General features: G+C 45.7%; 1 long non-coding RNA gene across 1 annotated transcript; it reads right to left on the reverse strand.

Annotated features, from left to right (window-relative positions):
* Positions 1 to 3,388: 3,388 nt before the first annotated feature.
* Positions 3,389 to 9,697, reverse strand: LOC118242406 (uncharacterized). Its single transcript, XR_014121682.1, has 2 exons — positions 8,615 to 9,697; positions 3,389 to 4,072 (listed from the first exon to the last, which is right to left on the reverse strand). It is a non-coding gene; the product is annotated as an uncharacterized LOC118242406 (long non-coding RNA).

A 9,697-nucleotide genomic window follows, 5' to 3' on the forward strand; every position in this document is an offset into this window, starting at 1 on the left:
GTAAAGGAGGGTGGGGGGGATGCATATCCCAAAAGATGGGGTGGATTAGAGTCAGATGCTGGGTGGGGGGTGAAAGTTGGATTAGCATCTGTTTGCAGGACGTCCAGCACAGAGGGAAATGAGGGGGTACGCCTCCCCAGAGTGTGCTGGAGCAAGGAGCCATGGCACCAACACCAAAACAAAGTCCAGACTGCTGATATAAATTAAAATGATAAATTAACACGTCAGATTATGTAAGTTTCGAACTCGTTTGTTTTTCCACTTTCAGCACTGATTGCAGGGCTAGTTGGGGGTGTTTGGTCAATGTCTGCTATCTGGGAGGAGCCATTTCATGGAAAAGAATGAGTAAGAAGAGAACATTGTTAAGTGACCAGGACAGATGGTGGAAGATGACAGTGGATCAAGGAGAGTTGGAGGAGAGGCTATACAGGACCTGGGAAGGTGGAAGTGTAGATGAGCAGATGGAGGAGGATGAGGGTTAATGGAAGTTCAGAGGCTTCTTCTCACATTCTGAGTCACCATCTCTGGATCACAGGCAGTACACAACAGCATCGCACAGCACACAGGCACATGTTATAATGATGTGTATATTCTGCGAAAGGTAAATAGACAGACAGCGTTAGGTGTTTGTGTGAAACAGTGGCCCCATGATTTCTAGGGTTCTTGTCAGAATGCACAGGCTGTTCTGAAGCTCTCCTGGGGTGGTTTGGCCTCAGTGTTATCCATCACAGAGTGCTAGTGGACTAAAGCAGCACCTCAGAAGAGATATGCATCACTTTCAGCGCAGCTGCCAAAGCAATCCAGCACTTTGGCAAGTGGTGCTCTGCATCAGCCACTTCTGTGATATGGATAGGGACTGAATTAGTCCAATTAGTTTAATTTAACACAGGCCATCATTCTTGGCATTAGCTTTCAAATGGCAGAGTCTCTTATGAACTGATATGAATAATGGAAAAAACTTTATGTATATATTATGTATAGTAACATGCAATAAGCATATTTACTTATATACTTATTGCATGTTACTATATAAGTATATTTACTTATGAAGTCGTTAAGTGTATAATTACAGCAAATGCCATAATTAAAGAACATTAAATTGCCTTCATTCTCTGTGTCTGTCAAACGTTTATTACCAGATTGCAGTGAAGGGGTCGAGGCCAACGAGGAGTTGGAGCTCAGAGTCTCCAGGGGGCCTTGTGCACTGTCCAATAACACGAGAGCAGAGGAAATGGAATAGCAGCCATAAATCACCTGAGGTCTGGGAATGCTATCAGGACAGCACCGCAGAGACCCCACCGTGTGTACCACACACGGTGAGACATGGAGGTCAGCTCACTCAGCACCTATACAACGGTTCGGAGCTCTCGACATGTCTGAATACGATGAGTCGTCTTCTGAATCAATGCACGATGTGGCTTGTTGTGGGAAGATGGATTGTATAATTAATTCAAGTGCCTGTTCTAACGCTTCAGCCTGATGCATGCTAGATGCCAAAATGCTCAAAACATGTTTACTCACACACAGATGGGGCAAAGCAAATGTTTGTCTGAGTACAGCTCGAAGGACTCCTCGTGTAGGTTTATGAACGGCGGAGTTAAATGGACATGCAGACACTCTGCTGGGTTTTCAGCTGTATAATCATGTACAACCAGCCCACAGAAGAAAACCCTAACTCAGAGATGATGTTAAAACAAAGAAGATGTCAGTCTGTTTTGTGTTCCTTGTCATCTTGGGAGGCAAAACAGGCTCGTTTTTTACTTGCTGTTCCACTCCTGGAGCTTGATGCAGTGTGGAGACGACGACAACGACAGCGGAAGTAGTCAAATACTGTCGAGGAAATGAAAGCGATCTCTGCGAGTCAACCCTAAGATGTCCCACAGTACAACCAGGCCAGCATGACATGGTATCGCAAAGTCATGGTTAAACCTTTTCTGTGATAAATTTCCTTGCTGGGATGAGACAGGAGTGACCCTGAGGAGCTCTCAGACATCCATGTTCTAGACACTCGTGATTGATTGTGTTGAGTAACTGACTTCAACAGCCTACCAAACTGTTCTGTTTTATGAAGAGTGCCAGTTCTGTTGGAAGTGGCACAGACCAGTGAATGTGTAGACCAACCAGTGAATGTTGAGCAGGTTGCTCTACTGAGCAGGTAAAACCTGGTGCTGTGGGCTGTTCCAACTCTCACCATCTCCTGTGTACATGTGAATAGCCTCTAACATCAGTGCTAGTTAATAGTAAACATCATCAGTCACTGGCTACACTATTTGAATTTCATGTACAGAAAATATTATGAATTTACTATTCATTAGAATTATTTATAAAGTACATTTTAAAGTATGTTTTAAGTACTTTTTTATTGCACAGGTTTGCTAAACAGATAAAGAAACTGAAAGGTCTCAGATCTGGAGTAGCTCAGTAGATAAACAGAAGAGGAAACGTCCTCGGGTAAACTTCAGAGATGTATACGTACACGTGGCAATTTGACGTTTTGTTTTGAAGTGGCGTGTGATGGATGGCTGGTCTTTTATTGCTGCCATATGTTCTGAAGCGTTCTGAGGTTAAGCTCCGAGATGGGAGGACTCCGATTGCTCAGCTACTGTGCAGAGCTTCTTTAGGAGCCGGACTTGCACTGCTATCTGGACCCATGTATTTGTAAAGCTGCTTTGTGATGTGTGTTGTAAAAAGTGCTTTATTAAAAATTTGACTTTGGTATGTTAGAATAGGGTTTTCTCACCATGATAATCATGTACGCCATTATACACGCACCTCTGACATGATGTGATATTTTAATCTAAACAAGTCAACATATTGAACGTCCTTACTGATAACAGATGAACTGTGGGGGAAGATCCTTGCCCACCTTTCTGAAAATGTGACACCGTGGATTCACCAGTTTGCACTGTTTTTGCTTGATGTGTGCTACCTGAAGGACGCCAGAGTTACAGCAGGACAACAAAGAAGGAATATGTAAACAATGCTAGGCAACAGTTTCACCTGGGCGGACAGGACTGTCCTGAGGGAGCTTGGGCTGGGCGCTGTTGTGGAATTTTGAACAAACAGCAAGTCAGACGTGATTAAGAGAGTAATTTAATAAGAAAAAGAATAAAATAAATGTTTGGCTCTCCTCAGGTAGGGAGCCCCGAGTATACAAAACCGTGGCTAGTTATACTACTCCTGTGCTGTCTTTAACCAATCATCTTTTCTTAAGCATCTTTTCTTTCCTTTGTTGCTGTGGCTATAAGCCAATCAGCTCTCGGCTTGGTTTTTTCCACAAACCAACCCAAACTGACTCCAAACAGTGTGGGTTGTGTGTCAAGTTGACCTTGATGTTAACAGTTCCTGATGCATGTTCAACTTAATCAGCAACAGGCGGATACAAATGTGCAGACAACATTATTCATTTGGCAACAGAAGGATCAGCATGATTATATATGAATCACATAATACATAGTTTCGTAACATTTTCCATCACATTTCCCCCCTTTGATTCTTATACAATCATTTGTTAATTATCAGAGAATACAGTGTGCAGGTACAGGGTGTTATCCTCATCCAGGTCCTCTTTAGTGACCTGAATAAATTGGTATCTGGTATCCATATTCATGCGAATAGTATTAAGCATACATTGACATAACAAGGGTCCACAACATATAATCAAGGCAAGTAGTAAAATGGATGGGAGAATCATAATTACAATACTTTTCCACATTGAGAATAGAGTTCCCTGTTTCCAGTCCCAAGGTCTCACTCCGGCTTCTTCAGCACGAAGTTGGTCAGCAATCTTACTCATGTGGTCCAAGGGCATGGAGATATTACCTCCAGGTGCATCACTGGGCGGTATGTACGTGCAACAATGGTCGCCTATCATCGAGCACACTCCCCCTTCCTTAGCGAGGAGCATGTCCAAGGCCATGCGGTTTTGTGTCGTCAGTAGTACTTGGAATGGTCCTCTCCACCTGGGTTGGCTCCACCGCTTCCTCCTGAAGTCCTTAATCAGCACCCAATTGCCTGGCTGATGTGTATGGAGGGGATTGTCCGTCACCTCAGGAAGGACTGCCTTCACCTGCTTAGACACATGGAAAAGAGATTTGTGCAGAGACACACAATACTGCAAAAGCGATTCATTGATCAGGTTAGTATCCCAGTCAGGCGGACCTATCCCCGTGTTGGGAGGCCGTCCAAACACTCTCTCAAAAGCTGATAAGCCTGTTCGTGCCTGCGACCTGGTTTGACATTGCCACAGGACGAGGGGAAGGCAGTTTACCCAATTCATGCCCGTTTCCTGCATTAATTTAGCTAGACCCCCTTTAATGGTACCATTTGCCCGTTCTACTGCCCCTGCACTAGCAGGGTGGTAACTGCAGTGGTTTCTCATATCCACCCCTAGGTATTTAGTCAGAGACTTTAGCCCTTCATGTAAGAAGGGTGTCCCATTGTCACTGGACACTCGTTGTGGCAAACCCCATCTGGGAATTATTTCTCTCAGTAGCGCTTTTGCTACTGCATCACTATCTTGTTTCCCTGTTGGGAAGGCCTCCACCCACTTACTAAACACACATATGTACCTCTTCCCTTTGGCTCGTGTTAGTTCTACAAAATCTATTTGCCAATGTTGAAATGGCTCACTAGGCGGCGGGTGTCCGGCGGGTGCGTGTTTGGCATGATTGTCTCCGTGTGGTGTGTTTTGTGCACATACCAAGCACCGGGAACAAAAATTTGGGGTGGGTGTGTTTATTCCTGGTACATACCAATGTCTTGTTATGCTCTCCACTATCCCCCCTTTGCTCATGTGACTTCTTCCATGAGCAATCTCAATTGGTCCTTTCATAAAAGAAGTGGGGAGACATGGTTTGTTCAAATGATTTATTGGGATCTGGAATGCCTAAAGCAGGTATGACCTGTAATAACTGCTTCAGTGCTGTAAAGGCCGCTTCAGCTTCTGGCGCCCATTCTAACTGAGAGGAATTCGATCCCTTGGTCCGTATTATATTTCTGAGTGGCCCCTCATGCTCTGCATAAGATGGTATGAATGTTCTACAATAGGAACACATGCCTAAGAAGGACAGCAGTTGTTTTTTCGTCGTGGGTCTTGGTATAGTCAAGATGGCATTCACTCGGTCTTTAGTCAGCATGCGCGTTTGTTCAGTGATGTCATGTCCTAAAAAATGCACTTGCTGCTTACAAAACTGTAATTTGGATTTGGATGCCTTATGGCCTTCCCCTGCTAAATGATGTAGCAGTGCCACCGTGGCTTGTTTACACGCTTCTCGTGTTTTCCCACACATCAAAAGATCATCAACGTATTGCAGCAAGGCTGTTCCTTCGAGGAGCTCTAAAGCTTCTAGGCTTCAGTGTAAGGCGGCATTGTAAATGGTTGGTGATTCACAATACCCCTGACACAATCTCGTGAATGTGTATGGCTTTCCTTCAAAAGTGAAAGCAAACCAAAATTGGCTATCCTTGTGCACAGGTACGCTAAAGAAAGCGTTGGCCAAATCAACTACACTGAACCACTTACTGTCTGGTGGGATCTGAGAGAGAATGGTGTGCGGGTTTGGAACTTCTGGGGCTCTAGGGTGTACTGCCGCGTTGACAGCCTGCAAATCCTGCACAAATCTCCATTCATCTCTCCCTGGTTTCTTAACTGGGAAGATTGGAGTACGTACCGGTGAATCTGGGCATGGCACGATTACTCCTGCTTGTTTTAAGGGTTGGAACACTGGCCTAATAGCCTCCGCTGCCTCTGGTTTCAGAGGGTATTGGTGCTGGTGTGGTCTATAATCAGATTTTGGGCTGATGTGGACGGGCTCACATCCTTTTATTAAGCCCACATCATTTTTTCCCTGTGCCCATAATCCTGCAGGAACTGTTTTCAATTCCTCCTCCTCTTCCTCTGAGAGGGTAACAGAGGCTGCCATAATTACTATATTAGGACTTACAAGCTCAACCCCCCTTTTACAATTTAGCCTATACGGGGTTGGCATTTTCCACACATCTATGCTTGGGCTGTACATGACTTTACACTGGGGTTCTTTTATCCAATCAGTTGTGCTCAACACGCGTTTTGTCCACAACCCTACTCTCTGCCAGTCTGGGTCAACATGTGCGCTAGCCAGCGACACATGAGGTGCTGCATGTGAGATCGCATATAAAGATTTTTGTTTATCTGAGAGCTGCACCACTCCCGCAGCCCACTCGCAGTCCCACGCTATAGCTGTGATAATCAGACTGTCACTGCCCCCTAAGTCAAATTTCTGTTCAAAATCAACATCAGATCCCTCATGGACCTTCATTGTACAGTGAATAGAGTCACTTTGTTTAACTGTCAGCTCACCAGGTAGCGTGTTAGTAACTTCAGTCATAAAATGTGTTAGTACTTCCCCAGCAGTGCACTGCAATTCATACACGTACAAAGGGACTCCTGCCTCTAGCTGGACTCCCTGTGTAGGTGTTTCCCACATAACAAATAACCCCTCTGGGTTGCTGCTAATTGTGCACCCAAGTTTACACATTAAATCTCTAGCTAACAAATTAATTGGACAGGTTTCTGACACCAAAAAGCTGTGTTTGAATTGGCTGTTTCCTAAACTACATTGGAGAGGCTCGGACATCCTTTCATCAATGGGATGACCCCCTACTCCGATTACTGTTATCCCATATCCTGTTCTCATTTTACATTCTATCAGCCCTTCTTTCAATACTGAGTGGGTGGCACCACTGTCAACCAAAAACCTAACACTTTTCCCTTCTACTTTCACAGTTACCTCAGGAAGGCCTTTTGGCCCCTTACTAATTTGTTACTTCCCTTTTGCCGTCTTCACTCAGTGGTCCGCTGCTGTCCTGCCTCTCCACCGCCCGTCATTCGTAGATAGTGGGATCCAGGTCTGTGCCCCCATTATAAGAGTTCTCCTCCTCTGGGCAATCTCTGGCGAAATGTCCAAGCTTTCCACAGTTGTAGCATTCCTGCTCTTTCATCCACTCATTTTTCCCTCCTCTTCCTTTGCCTCTGCCTCGTCCATGGCCACGTCCCCTGCCACGATTGTTTTCTCGTCCGCGACCTTTCCCTTGGTCTCCCACCGTCTGGACTAGCGTTAGCATTGCCTGGTGCGTGGTATCTGCTCGTTGACGCTTTCGTCTGGCGTCTTTCTTTCCCAGGATCGTCTCATGATGCTTGGCGTGCTCCTCAATAGTAGATAGGGGAGCTCTACTATAGCCTATGCAGTTTTTTCTGATAAGGTCGCTAATTTCCTTTCTCATGTTCATAAGGAAGCTGTTTCTCAGATGAGCTTCCCATGCCCCCACTTCTCCGGGGCCCACTGCACGTTGTGCTGGCGCGTCAATTCCACAATGGTCAGTGTGGACGCGTGTCAAGCGGACGAGGAAATCTGCGACGGGCTCATCGTCTCTTTGCTTGCATGCTGCTATCACATCAGTGTTAACAGTTGTTGGGTATGCTGCTTCCACTCTTTCGATGAGTCCTCTTATCTCTCTGTATGCGCTGTTTAGGTCAGGTTGGCCTTGGGGCGGTGCATTCCACTCAGGCAGATGGAGACGGACATCTCCATTCACCCAGTTTCTGTCAATGCGGTTATACTGCAGTCCGAGTCGAATCATCAGCAACCGTCTCAATTCAGCCTGAGTTGGTCTGCAGGACTGCACGAATGCCATCAGTTCTTGTCCGAAGCGTCGTCCGCCGATGTCACCTGGCTTGCTCAGGCCGTCGGCCGCTTTCATGATGTCGTCTGCAGTCCAGTGACGGTGGACCATAATCACTCCCTCAGGTCCAGATACCTCCACCATCGGGAACTGCGGGGCATAGCCTCTGTCAGGCCCTGCGGATGGCTTTATAGTGGCGTGACTTCGAGTGTGATGAGCCACTGGTGAGGTTATTGCCTCCAGTTGCCGTCTTGGTTCGTCATATGGAGACGGCTTTGATGTTAGCGATGAAGTCCCTGGTTCGGGATAAGGAGGTGGGTTTCCTGATGCTTGTGGTTGTTGAATCAGCTGGGGGCTCTCGGCGGGGTGGCATCGAGGTCAGGATCAGCTAAGGAAACACACTGAGACACTTCATTATTACCTTTTCTATGCCCTACCTGCTGCTTCCCTACACCCATTATTATTTTTTTTTTGTGGGCAAGGGCGATAAACAAATAAAATAAACAAACAAATAAACCCAAATATGATAGAAACAAACAAATAAACTCTTTTCTCTTTCTCCCTTTTTTTTTCTTTATGAGGGTAAAGGGGGTACTAATATTTTTATTTAAAATTTCCCCCCCCCCTTTTTTTTTTTTCCTTCTGTTAATCACGTCTCCGACGTTGCTTTAATTTAGTTCTGCTCCAGCAATCCGTGCTCGTTCACTGAGTCCACTCCTTTCCCTGCGGGGTGTTCTGTCGGCCCGGGCCTATTTCTTACACTAGTACGTCTACTCAGTGTGCCTATTCTCTTAGGCTGGCGGAGTCCCAGACTCCGGAGTCCTCTTGACCCTATTTTTAAGCCCTAGTATCTCATATACTATGCTACTTTACAGACCCACCCCAGGGTAGACTCAGGCAGATCACTACGTCACTTTCTTCTAGGATTGAATTACTGAACTTCACCACTTACTTTCTGTTCGTTGGATCAGGCGGAGTACACCACCGGAGTCTAGCGGGACGTCACTCCCTGGTTAGGTACGTTCCCGTATTCTTGTGGGTTTCCCTCTTTCTCCAGCTCAGTTTTCTCTCTGAGGAGCGTCCTCGAAGTTCAGTCACCGCTGCTCCGCGTGGTGCCTCTCGCTGATCCTGCCGACTACGCCAATTTCTGTTGTGGAATTTTGAACAAACAGCAAGTCAGACGTGATTAAGAGAGTAATTTAATAAGAAAAAGAATAAAATAAATGTTTGGCTCTCCTCAGGTAGGGAGCCCCGAGTATACAAAACCGTGGCTAGTTATACTACTCCTGTGCTGTCTTTAACCAATCATCTTTTCTTAAGCATCTCTTCTTTCCTTTGTTGCTGTGGCTATAAGCCAATCAGCTCTCGGCTTGGTTTTTTCCACAAACCAACCCAAACTGACTCCAAACAGTGTGGGTTGTGTGTCAAGTTGACCTTGATGTTAACAGTTCCTGATACATGTTCAACTTAATCAGCAACAGGCGGATACAAATGTGCAGACAACATTATTCATTTGGCAACAGAAGGATCAGCATGATTATATATGAATCACATAATACATAGTTTCGTAACATTTTCCATCACAGCGCCTGCCAGCTTTTGTGAGCAGGTGTTTGGGATGAAACCATGTTTGTGCTGAACTGATGCTCCATCACCGTGTGAGGAAGCGTAACAGTTCTTACGACACAGTACAGTGTCCTGTAGTGGAAAGTCATATGAGCGGAGGCACAGGTGACCTGTCTGGAGCTTTGGGCCTGAGGTCTGGGGCCTGGGGCGGTGAGCTGGTTTCAGTAGATTTTGTGAGGTTCAGGCGGGCTGTGAGCTTGGTGTGGACAGATTGATGTATTTCCTGATTGGAATAGTGTGTACTGGAAGGAAACAGAGCCACTTTGACTCTCCACACAGCTGCACAGATCCAGTTTCAGTTATTATCTCTGCAAGGTTTGGTCTGGAAAAGATTACCCTTTAATCATGGAATATCACCACTGAAAATGTACTGTTGGTAAATTATTTGATTACCTATTTATTACATCTT

This window comes from Electrophorus electricus, chromosome 3 (assembly GCF_041902795.1).
Source record: "Electrophorus electricus isolate QZ-2024a chromosome 3, ASM4190279v1, whole genome shotgun sequence".
NCBI classification, from domain to species: Eukaryota; Metazoa; Chordata; class Actinopteri; order Gymnotiformes; family Gymnotidae; genus Electrophorus; species Electrophorus electricus.